This window comes from Pseudopipra pipra, chromosome Z, assembly GCF_036250125.1.
Source record: "Pseudopipra pipra isolate bDixPip1 chromosome Z, bDixPip1.hap1, whole genome shotgun sequence".
Taxonomy (NCBI): Eukaryota; Metazoa; Chordata; class Aves; order Passeriformes; family Pipridae; genus Pseudopipra; species Pseudopipra pipra.
In genome coordinates, this window is record NC_087581.1 from 17,003,937 (window position 1) to 17,017,637 (window position 13,701).

Sequence of the window (13,701 nt, forward strand, 5' to 3'; positions counted from 1 at the left end):
CACTCAAAAAAGTAACGTGTTTTCCCTTAAGTGGGAAATATGACACATATTACAAAAACATACTACTAATACCACTACTACTACACAAAAAGTAGTTTAAAAAAACCATGTTCCAATAGTACTTTACTTGCTTTAGTTCAATTTAGACTTCAGATCTCAGTTCTGCCCCTATTGTTTGTTTTCTTATTCATGTCTGAAATCAGTCTGGGATCTCTTTCAGGCTCAGCTGATGGGCCATGATTCCTGAGCGACTAAGCCCTGCTACAGCAGACATGGCTATTAAGTACACAAAGTGGTATTTATCTGCTTGATATATCTAGTTTACATGACAGAATTTAAGGTACGCACATTGATTTTTACTCTGTTGCAACTTTATAAATTGAAGTTGATGATTGCTAATAACACTTTCCTGCCTCATTTTGCATTATAATGTCAGCAAACACCATCTTTAACCACTCAGAAAACTGGGAGTTATTTACATTGTTAGAGAAAAAAAAGCACCATCAATAATATATTATGATACTTTTTTTAATGTCAGTTTGCAGAATGAATAAGATAAAAACCTCACTGAACAAACCTCACTGAATAAACCACACTGAACAAACATGGTCCTATGTTTTTAGCTTAAAATACATATAACTATCAACATCAAAATGTAAACTAAATAATGAAGAACGTTCCAAAGCATTTGCATCATAATTAACCGGGTTTGTATTTGAATGAACAACTAGAGATGCTCTTCATATCCTCAGAGCTGTATCTTTGTTCATGTGTGCTCCACTGTCACTTATCTCTCTCAACATATAAAAGATAGAAAAGCAAATATATCTATAGTCCAGTATTATCCATTTGAATTTCATGCTAAATGATTCTCAAAACCTCTTGCAGTTCTGGTATTTTCCTTGGTTTTAATCAATCCGGATTATTTTTTGTAGTATGCCACTATCTGGACAATCATCTCAGCAAGACTGTTTCAGTTAACTTAGTTTCACATGGATCTTGGAAAGCATTTTTCCATGTAAATTTACTGGTATAATTAGCATGAAGCTGAATAAATCATAATTTTTTCCCTGACCACTATTTTATATTTTTTACTTCTTTATGTATAAAAATATCTCACAAAATATGCAAGTCTCAAAGTTGAATCAAATGAAATAGAGGTCAAAGAGCCAGTTCCAGAAATTATTTTTCTTTACTTTTGTCTATCTAACACACCAGTGGACAGTAATTGCAGTGTGCTACAGAAGACTGTTCATGAATTTGAGTGCACACCAAATTACGGGTAAAATGTATTGTTGTTTCTATAGTGTATTTGGTTTCTGATCAGGAATATTTAACATTGAAGAGGGTCCTACAGCTGCAGTACACTGCCTAGTTTAACCAGGCGTTTAAAAATTTTTTTTGTTTTTTTTTTGGAGAGGAAAAAATGCAAAGTTTGTATTTGAAGTAAAAACAGAAAAGAACATCTTCCTCATCAGCAAACACTAACTCTTTGTACCATATCAGAAGGACTGAAGATTAAATGCAAAATTTCAAGGTGATGTTTTACATCAACTAAATTTTACAGCATTGATGAGTTCACTTTGCAGAAGTTCAAAGAGGGAGGAGCTCGAGGAGTTTAAAGTGTTCACTGCTCTAAAGAGTACAGACCTAAGAGTGCATGTGGAGCAGGACTGTTTTTTTGGTCCAAATGTCAGCACTTGCAGGCCACTTTGGTGACCTGGGTAGCAAGGCAGCTAAGTTTGTAAACTAACTTACCAGTACCTTAAATGGTATTTCCTTCATTAAAAAGTTCTTTAGAGACCCTTTAATTTTTTGCCATATTTTTGATTAAATTTAATTGACAGAGGCATCAACATGTAGTTTAAAAAATTCTGAATATTTGCCAACAAGAACAAACAAAATCTTTTATAGTGATACTTAATTCACTATGGTAGAGTTGCTTTCAAAAATAAAGTAAATGCTTCTGAAATTACAGTGGCTGTGAAAGACAGAAGACTGATAAACAAAACCAATGTAAAAATTTTAGGAATATGGTCTGAGGCTGGAACTTTTTGCATAGCAACACAACTGGCCTGCCACGTTTGTCTATTTCAGGGATTTGGCATAAAATTTTGCCTTGAAAACTGTAATGAAGCTTTTATATGACTCTAATCTACATCTGCACCAAGGTACTATTTGTTACTGGCAATGTGAGATGGCTCTGACCTATGTCTGGCTGTTACACAAATTCCTGGTTGTTTATTATGTGAATACTTACAATCAGTTATTTATATTAATTAGGAAGGGGAATGCATATCTTGATCACTTGAACTCAGTGAGGTGTATCCATGAAGGTAACTCAGCTAGGCACACTGTCACCTCCAGGAACTCCTGTTTCTAAGGAGCTGCAAATCTTGTTTTGCTAAAGACACACACTCTAGATCAAAAGGCTCTGGGTAGCTGGGAAACAATTTCAGCCCTGCAAAAGGGAGAAATGAAAAAATTGAGCTGCAACATTATGATGTAGCTTTTGCTACTGAGTGAATAGACAGTGGTTGTACATCACTGTCGTACACTGTCTCTTTCATCTGCATACTTGTCTCCCCTTAACAGTTCCTTCTTCTTTCTTTCTGCTCTTTGGGCTATGTTTCCTTGTTATGTTGTCAAATAAAACCTGTATATCTAATCTGTAAAAGTTTATTCTCTGACTCCTTTGAATTTTCTGTAGTTAACCATTTTGTAGATGAAAAATACCAGACTTTCAAATTTTAACTTAAAGAGGTACCGACAAAGCGTAGGAAAACCTAAGCTTAACCTAGATTATTAGAAATACAGAAAATTTTCCTGCCAAGTATGAAAAGAAAAGATTTTTTTTTCTATAACTGTCCTACAAACAAAGTGTTAATCTACTAATGGTAAATCAAATCATAGGGTTAGTTCATACTCTTAGTGACAAACACGAAGAAGGCAACTAAAATAGGCAATTTGTTAGCCAGAAATAAATTCCCAAAACATGGCAGAAATTCTGCAATGACTTAAAAAGTAATAGGATTAGATAACAGCTATAATGAAAAACAAATATTTAGGTTATAAGTAAAAATATTGAATACAGATGAACTAAAGATGTAAAAATTATTGAAATATAAAAATCCCTTTCCCTAAGAGTGTAGAACCATAACGTCTTTCTAACATCATACTCATACTTCATTTTCCCAGAGTATCTGGTATAAATACAAAAATGATGCTGCTGCATTGAAGTTAGGATAAACACTGTAGGACTTTGAATGCAGATGCCAAAGAATGCTTCACATTTTTACCATAAACTACTTCACATTGTTTTACATTATTACCATAACTCCTAAAGCCGCTATTTTGAGGGAAATGACTTTATCTGTAAATCAGAAGAGCTGGCATGAACAAGCTCATGTCTTACTGAAACAACATGTACTTGGAAGCAGTTTTATCCTTTTATAGTAACAGAGTGTATGACATTTAACAGTGAATTAAATGTTCCAGGATCAAATAAATACATTGTACCAAAAGGAAATGTTATCTAAACCATTTAGAAGCATGATATGAGAAAATATTTACAATAAATTCCGAATATAATCAATTTATTTCTCTTTATCAAAAGCTGGCAAACTGCAGCTCCATTAGACAGTTCTGCAATAAATAAATTTCACTGACATCCTCTGACTACTTTTTATCCTCCTTTATTTAAACTTACATTAGCTATTATAAACTATGATCAAAACAACATATTAATTCAAAATGAATGGTCCAAATTATGAAGTATTTTCTTGGTCAAAGTTCAAATGTTTCTTTGAAAGGGTGAAGAGAGTGAAAATCCAGCAAATCTTTCTCTCAGCGAAAAGAGTGAGCGCAGCTTTTCCAGGACTGTTTGCTGCTTTCCTCACATCTTAAAACAGCTGCATTATACAGCTAGGAAATCTCCAGCCCGAAAGAATGTAACTGAAGAAGAGGCTGGTGAGGTTTGCATGGTTACATTAGTCTAGGTGAATCCCTTATACTGACACATAACTTTCTACTTTGAATTCCAAAAGAGGAGCTCTTTCATGAAGCACTCTGGGTCACACCTCCACCCTGGGCAGTGAAAAGTAGAATTTTAGATAACTAAAGTTTTCAGGGTGTGATTGTCAAAGTCATGCTATCCTGCCCTGCTAACCCCTGAAATGTTATTTCCAGTCTTACAGACAAAGCATTTTTCTTAAGGCTCCTGAATTCCAGGTTTTAGATGAAAATGTCAACTGCATCTTAAGAAAGCTCCTGGCTTTTCTGGCTTTGGTAAACCCTTTTAGATTTAATCATTTGAGGACAAAGGATGAAAGAAAGATTTTAAAAAGTCTTTTAAAACAAACTCTTGTGATTCTTCAAGACATTTCCATAATTAAAAACAGTTGGCATTAACCATACTGTTATACAATCGAGCAGAAAATAATACAGTCCTGCAGAAAACTGTGATCAATCTATTTTAATGGAGCAAAAATTGAGTAAACCGTTCTTGGTTTGAATACTACTGTGGACCACCTGATCCCTGAAGCAAGGACCTTTCCAGAAGAGCATTTTGGCCCCTCACATTCTGCTCCAGGGAGGAGGAGAGGTTAGCATTACTAGTGCTAACCTTATCATGTCAGCTAGTCATAGTTCACCAGCTGGAAAGATTCCTGGGCTGTTTTATTCACACTGCAGATAAGACCAAGAAAAAATCAGGGCCCTCACATGGTACTCACTAAAACCAGACCAGCTAGCACTTTCAGATAGCATCAATCTACATCAAAAAGATTTCACATCAGATACTTATAGAAACATACTGGTTTTTGATGTTCAGCATTTATAAGACAATCATATCATTGTATGATTATATGTTTAACAGACATTACTTGGATTACTACATATTTCTATTTAAGTTTTACATGGATTTGTAAGGTAATATTCGGTGCATTTAAAAGTCCAGACTGAAAATTACGCATAGTATCATTAAAATTTTATGTCTTTAAATCATATTCTAATAGGGATAGCCAAGCAGGGAGAACTGTTAGAGCAAAATTTAAATCTTTTGTGGATCACAGAGGTATCTGTTTCTCTGCTTGTAAGAATAAAATCCTGTCAGTATCTTGAAACAGATTTTTAATGACATCACACTACATTTTGCTATTGGCCCCATCTATAAATTAGTATACCATCTGTTTTATATCATTTACATTCTTATCTGTAAACAAGAAGTACTTTTTGGCATTAATGTATGCTTGCATTTATATGTAAAATCACCCTGTCTACAATTCCTTCTGTTTTCTGTGATCCTGAGCAGAGTTTATCAGAAAACAGAACTACATGTATTTTTATGCCAAATTTGGATAAGCCTCAAAATATGTCATGTTTCATGTTCCAATTTACACTGTCATGTGTCATGTGGGAGAGAGCTTAAACAAAGACTGTGGTCAAGAGGAAACATGGAACAAACATAGTTTGGCACTTATACGTTCATTAAGACTGCATGATTCCCTCATTGAGGGACTCATCTAGATGCCAGGATTAATGTTAAGAAATTACATTGCCTTTTTTTTTGTTTCCCTTTTCCCCCTCCCTCTATCTGCAAAAATTGGCATTTTGTTTCAGAAGGCTGACATGAATGAGCTAGTGCAATGTGAACTTCTTCGTGATTCTCAGGTACCAATGACATTTCTGTTCAGGAACCCATCACCTGTAGACATTGCATGGCAAATTCATGGCAGTGTTTTCCTTACACAATGCTTAAAAGAAACTTAATTTTATCCTTTGACATCAGTAGAAGCCTAACTCAGTGGATTTTACTTCTGCTTTAGAGACATATTCCAGTTTCCAAATTACCAATTTGCTGACTGTTCAGTCCCTGATTCAGTGGAGTGTAAATGATGTTGAAACCCTTGGCTTGGCTTCCAGTGCATGATATAAAACAGACGAACTTTGTTGCTTAAAACAGCCGACTTCTCTGAGTTTCTCATTTAATGTTTGCATGACCATATTTATGTTTTCTTTTTATGTCACAAGGAAGATCACAAGATTATGCAATTGGGTGGTTACCAAAAAGTTTAAATAGGTTTCACATACTTAGGAAAACCAAGTAATTCAATACCATATAAATTAAGGTAAAAAAAGGCATCAATTTCACAGTGCCACATGATACTACTGCCTTACACTAGAGCTGTCTGAAAAGCAGATTCTGCTCCATCTGCAATATTTGAATAGGCAATTGTGAGTCACTTGTACTGGCACATATTGCCACATTATCTGAGCTTTAAATTGAACAGAAGTTATTAAAGTATTTCTAATTTGGAAAAAACCCTATAACTAACCACAAAACAACCAACCCTTCTGTACTGTTACCTAGGTGTGCATTCCACTTTGGAAGGCTTGAAAGCTTCAGCCTGCCAGCCATCCTCCTAGTGCTCTGCACACATAAAATGATCATATATAAAAGCAGATAATTTACCATTTAAGAAACTGGCAAATTTCCCTTTGAGTGTGAACTTCCCATATTTTCTCTGCAGGTGAGCAAGCTTCTCCCAGCAGATCTGATGTGGGCTAAATATAGTTCCTGACACAGCAAGTGTAGAGAAAGTCATTAAAGAGTCAACCTATTCAGGTGCTTTTGTTTGGTACTAGTACTTCTGCAGCCTTTGCAACGAGACCTGCAGGTGCATAGCTGTGTCTGGAAAAGAGCTTGGTGAAGGAAAAGGTGCTTCCAGATAAAGCATCATGAGGACACTGAAGTGTCTGGTATGGCTCACTTCCCAGCAGCTGATGATTAAGTTGGATTCACAGAGTAACTCATAGAATCTACTAGATTAATGAATATGTAGCTTAAGCCAGAGTTATACATTTATTTATTTGTTATATTTGTCTCTTTGCTTCCCTACATTTGTTAAAACAAACAAAAAACAAACAAGCAAAAAGCCCTCCCATTCTCCATCTGGAGGCAATTATATCCCATTTAAATAGTTTTGGGTTTTTTTCCATTTTAGGTTTCACCACTAGCTAAATAACTTCAGCTAGTGTTAACAGGAGTTTATCCGACCCTGGTATTTGTTTGACTGTGTCATTTACTTTTACAACTTCAACAGATATTTGTACCAAAGCCTATGAAAGCTAAGCCTCTGAAGAGCCAAATATTGACTGGAAATGTTGCAAAAGTAAAATAAATAAAGGAAAGCCAAGTTCATGTGAACAAATGATAAAGTAAGTGCTGTGTATTCAGCTTCTTCCTGGAAAACTTCTGATAGTTTGTACGTTTCAATGTAGAATGCACACACACGTGTGTGTGTGTATATGTGCATACTCTTTATATAGTATACACATATATAATGACTGCTTGGGTACATTGATGGGAAGCACCTGTCTCCTACTGCTGAGACCCCCAATTTCTGCAGCTGCACAGATTCTGGCAGATTTCCTGAAGGACTTCCTAACCTCCTAACAAGTCAGAAACAGTCTCTTCCTTAAAATTGAGGCTATAAAAAAGAATAAATAACATATTTCATTGTTTAAAAAAAAATGTTCTTTCCATAGAAAGATGTATAAAACTGGTTATTCATCACTGAGGGGTTTTGTTTTGCTTTGTTTTGTTTTTCTCTTTTAAAAATGCAAACTTTCCAGTGAGGTTGAAATTCTACCTCCTGAAATGATCCCTGTTGCCTTTACTCAATACTGTGTCCTTGTAAACTTCTCTCAGCAGAAAGAGAATAGGGAGAGACGAAGAGAAAAAGTAGATAATAATGGAAGTAAGACTATGCCCACAGGGTTAAAATCACTGAATATCTAGTTTGGTCAGTACAGACACCACCAGGTATTTAATGGAATATGAGGTTATTTTTTATGACTCAAAATCAGTTAATCAGCAAATCTGTTAAAATACATCAGAAATGAGATAGAGCGTAATAAAAGAAATCTCATAATAGAAATGTTATTATTTTTCCATGAGAATAGGAATTCATCTAGACCATGTGTCCTCATCAGAAGCTCTGGATTTGCATTAGAAAGAGATCAGCAACATGAATGATATGGACACAAAATGTTTTCATTTGAAAAGATTAGTTAGAAAGCTGATGAAAAAAGAATGGTCCACAAATATATAAAACAACGACAAACCTTTAGCAACATAAGGTCACAATACCACTTAAAATATTTCATGGTAAAAATGGACAACAGAATTAAGAAAATCTTGCATATCACATGGAAGTCTCCTGTGGTAGTGAGGGTCAAAAAATACTGTTGAAGACAAAAATTCATCATTTTTTTAAATGAAAAATGATCAACATTTGGTGTGAATAAATAAAATATCCAGACTTGCTAGAGTAAGCAATACACACAGCTGGGAGAGTTCTGGTGTACTCATACATAGGGAGCTACTGAAGATGTTGAGGAGATTGTCCCTCAAGGAAAACTATACTGCAACCACCAAGTTTCTTACTGTTCTCACTCAAGGATTTGATGCTCACTGCTGGTGGAGACCAAAAGCTGGATTAGCTTGCAGGGACTACCCATGTGATCAAGTATAACAGTGCCTGTACTGCTAAGGACACCAGACTGGTGAGTGTGCCAGACCCTTCTAGGTGGGCAGGAGTGTCTTTTTTTTTTTCTCTTAATTTTCCTTATTGCCTCATGAAGAAAGGTGCATTAGAGCATTTAATTACCTTTTAGCATATCGCAGAAGTTTTCAAGTAACACTCACAACAATTAACACAAAATGACCTGTAGATTATTAGTGGTTTCTAGTGCACAAAAATAAATTGTATTTACTAGTTCCAGTAAGAAACATTGGGTTTTCTATTTTAAAAAAAATCTACTCAGGTCCACAACTGATATAAGCAAATTCTAGAGCACCATAAAAAAAAAAATTAATATGTTATCCTTGTATTACTTTTCTTCTTATTTAATGAAGTATCTAGAAATTAATTACAACATTTGGACATGATACATGCTGAACTTACGTCAGCTTGTTCCTGATGTATTTGGTATTGAATTGAATGATAGATCTATTTATAGTGCTCCTAGAATTTATGATACATCAGGGAATTGAAAGTCAGATACTTCCAACATTAACATAAATCTCCATGGACATCTACAATTTTAAAATAAAACTGAGTGTTTCTTGGTGTTTATGGTTAGTGTAATCTTTTTCTTCATCCCAAGAGATGCTAGTGTCTGCCCCTAGCCTAATCTGGAAAGCTGAGTTTTTGTGGGGATTGTTTCAGCCACAAACAGCAAAGTCCAGCCATTTATTTATTGTAAACTGTAGCAACACTAGTTGCCATAATTTACTTCACTGTGTATAAAGGAATGTTTCCTGTGGTTATTCATAGAGGTTCTGGCATTGGCTGAACTTATTTAAGCATAAATTGGGGAAAAAATCTTGTTGATAAAACCTGTAGATATACTTCAGTTTTCTGTTTATTTCACACTAACTAAATCACTTCCAAGGCTGCAGCAAGAACCACAAAATCCCACTGAATAAGCTCTCAGGTAACACTAAACCAAAGCAGCATAAGAAACACTGACAGACTCAACCTGTACCACTGTGATAGCCTCACTCAACCTATCTGTATGAGGATCAACTATGCCAGAGAAATTTAAAGCAAAAGCTGAAACTTTTAAACATGTTAGTTCTCTGCATTTTTTTTCCTGATGCTTGGGACCTATATACTGGATCTTGACTTCCTGAGCTGCTAGGAAATGGTGTTGAGACTGTTCATATTTATTCCTTATCAGGGATGCTTAGGCAGTTTTGACAAGGAGGTAGGTCTGCAGCAACACCAAGAGTCAAGTAGGATTCACTTGCAGCTGCTGTCCTATTGCTACTTAATCTTACGCCTTGCTATTTTGCCACTTTTCCCAAGATTTCAAATCAACACTACCAAATGTCTGAATTGGTTATGATGATATTCTAGCATGCAAATTTGTCTAAAATAAATCTGAGTGAGGTTCAAAACATCCTTTTAGTGGTGATATGGCATTCTAAGAATTACAGAATTTCTTAGCTGAATATGAAATCAAATGTGTGATTCATTGCATTCACTAGAAAAGTCCACATTTATACATTCAAATATTTCATTTCCCAGAAAATTTTGAATGACTGGTCAAAAAGAAGCAAGACAGTTCCAGTGTGCTGGGACTGTAATCCCTAATAAATAAAATAATAAACTTTAATCTGGTTTCTATTTCCATTTCATTACTAGTCTTGTAATAACAAAAAAGTTAGAATATCCTACTCTGCTCACTAGAAGAGCTTTGACATAATTAAGAAATCCCCTTAGAGAAGGGATTCCTGAAAACTGCTGTTTAAGAGAGATATTCCACTTTCCAGCCCAATTCCCAAGAGTTTAGTGGCTTGGAGTACAATTATCTGGCAGGAGAGAATCTGCCGCCTTATGTACGAATGCTGTGAGCAGCTGGCTGCAGAAGTGGTACTGGCAGTAGCTTCAGCCACATGACTGTTCCTCTAGTCCAGGGAAATGTGCCAGATGGCAGCCAAAGAAGAGAAACAGAAAGAAAGCAGAGGAAGGAACAAAAGAAACTCATATAACCCAACAAAGAACCTTTCTTTCTTTTCCCCATGAAGGTATAAGTGTCATGATCACTGTCTCAGGAAGCATATCTTCGTAGCTAAGCAAATGAAGATGTAGTTCCGATACTGCAATAATCTGGCAAACATTAATTATTTGATTCTTCAATTTAATGCATGTTATTGCCAGTGTCATTTCTTATAACACCCAATTTACTTTGGAGCTTACCATCTCTACAAAATTCTCTCCACAAAGAAGTTTTACTCAGCAGATAGTCACTGTGAGTTATTTACAAATCCTTCATTGTGGAAAAAGACATTAAAGACCACACAGACAATCAGAGCAGATCCTGCACCCTCTGGAGAATCTTCTAAGTGGTCCTGAGGTCCTGTCATTTAGTTCAGTGGGAGGTGTGAGTGTTTAGTATCTGGAAGGATTGAGAGTCATATAACACATTCTTATTCATACATCTCAGTTATGTGCAAGAAATTTTTATAGGTGCTTTAGTTCTTCTTCATCCGTGCATGATAGGATGTAGAGGTCACGAAGAAGGCTTCTATCTCCTTTTGTTCTTCAGAGGTCCCAGGAGGCTCTAAAGTGCAATAGTGCTACTCTTAGGATTTCATTTTTACAGTTACATCTAGTGCTATTTTCCTGAGCAATGCTAAATGCAGCAGGAAACAGGATTCCTATCTGCCTTTCAGGAAAGGAGGTTTAGTTTAGAGAGACTCAAGGCTTTAAAAAGAAAGGAAAAAAAAAGATGAGGGTGAGAGAAAGAAAAACAAAAAGACATGAGCTTATCTGTGATTTATGGAAACACAATGAAGATGCACACATACTTTGTTTGTATTGGAGCAGAACATTCATCTTCCAGAGAGCAGGGTGGGCATACTTCCCTACAAAACTAAACAACCCTCCCCCTCCAACCTGCAAAAAGTTGCTGAAATTGTGAAATGTTTTGGTGGTCTCCTGAGTTTCCTTGTGTGTGAAATACCCATTCCTGGCCTTAGTTCTACATCTAATGCTATGAATACTAACATTTCTGGCATATAGCAAATCATAAGTGTATCTACCAGGTTTTACGGTCTACTTTCCTCTTTTTTTCAGTACAATTTGTTGAAGCTTTAACCTATATTTTATTTGATGGGACAGACAGAGGAAGAAGAGCTCTAAGTGACGGCATTGCATTCCAGCTCTTCCTAGAAAAATTGTGTTTGTCTCAAGGTATATTTTTTCCCCTACACTGGGAAAACTTGCATTAGCCTGGGTCTTTCACCATCCTCTGAAAGATGCAACCCCCAGCACTTCCTGATCAGCAAAGAAACTCAATTCATTATTTGAATATACGGGGACATGCATTATTTGACTACAAGAGGGCATCAATGTATTACAGAATCTCCCAGATATTAAATATTTAAATAAAAACATGATGGTCTATTAAATCAATAGATTATAAGCATCTCACAGAAGAAATGTTCTGGTTTTTTTCCAAAATGTAACAAAAGAAAAATTAAAATTACAGCCAACTTCACAATTTAAATGGTTTGCTAAACAATGTTAATCATGGAATACCTAGATGGTACTATCAGATACTCAGTTTTAGAAACCAAAGCCCCTTGACTTCAGATGGTTGAGTAATGTAAGCAGAACTGTCAGTTGACATAAACAAGGTTATTAAATTACATAGGCACTGAGTACTGTAAAATTTTGTAGTGGATTTCTAAATATAACCTACAGTGTGAATGGAGCCATGGCAGTGACACGGCAATATATATTAAGGATTTTTATTTCTCCTTCTAGTAAGAACTTATATTTAAATTAAATAGTAGCAACAAATATGGCTCACATTTAATAATACAACTATGATCTATTTTCTATAAAGCTATCTTCAACCTCATCCTAATTCTTTAAAGCTCCTGAAAAACAAACATGTAACACTTCCTCTATGGTAAGACAAAATTCATGGACTTTAGATAAGGGTTCCTTTCTTTTTATTTTTATTAGCAACTTTTAGGAATATTTTCACCTTGTTGGACTGAAAAATTAGACAATATGCTAAGCTACATAAATTAATAATCAAAATAATCAGATCCTATATTAACATGCTACATGACATTTTTCTTTTTGCTTTTAAAGCATTGATATATATATAGCAATTGATATAAATTTGTAAAAGAAACATAAGCTGCTTTCTTTAAACAAAAAGTCCCTGATAAGAAGATTGCCTTAAGAAAATCTCAACTATACGATCTAGCTTTGAACGGATGCCATAGTTTTATTCTCTATTCAATTACCTTTACCTGTTATTATTATTTTTGTTATAAACCTAGCTCCCTCTGTATGAACAGCCTAGCTTTTCCAAAAGAAAACACTGAGAGAAGTTGGACTGTACCTAATCAGTTTTTGTAACACTACTCACCTATATCGTGTTTGCTATCAATAATCCTACATAAAGCATTGAGCTTCTTAGGCATTTGGTATTGAACATGTGTGCAAATAAATGTGAACATTGCATCAATTAAAATTAAAAAGTTATCATTGAGATGATATGCAGTGAATTCTCCAATGAATTATATACAAATGGGAGGATCTTAAGAATTTTATAATTGAAAATGTGTACACATCTATTATAAATAAATGCAAGGAAGTTGGAAAAAAATACTGGTTCAATTGCCAAAAGTAACGCAATAAATAATGGAAAGCATATTTTGCTACTGCTATTTTAAAATAATAGTTAAGGAAAAATAGAATCTGTGTGTTTTTCTCATTGTCTATACTTAGTTTCAAAAATGTTTAACATTTAACAAAATAACTAACAAATATGATCTTCTGACAAAAGTCTCTCAACCACGGATATTCAGTCAGGTTTGTTATACTGTATCAGTGTATCAGTCATATTTTTAAATACTCTTAATTACAATAAGTACTGAGAATATTTAGAATTAATATTTTCATAGGAACACTGACATAAATGGTAATCTACTTTTCCCCCCAATTTGGAGTGCAAAAAGCATTTAAAGTTATTATTTACTTGAAAAGTGCAGTTTCATACACTTACATGGTCATTTGTTCATAATATTTTCCACTCACACAGATACAATACCTATTTTCCTGATATACCATGTTCAGCAATGCCTTTACAAGCTCAAGAGAGTCACAA

At 34.9% G+C, this 13,701-nt stretch overlaps 1 protein-coding gene across 6 annotated transcripts in view; it reads right to left on the reverse strand.

The window, feature by feature from the left end:
• Positions 1-13,701, reverse strand: part of PDE4D (phosphodiesterase 4D) — a 603,821-nt gene that overhangs the window by 167,312 nt on the left and 422,808 nt on the right. The gene's annotated exons all lie outside the window — the stretch shown is intronic.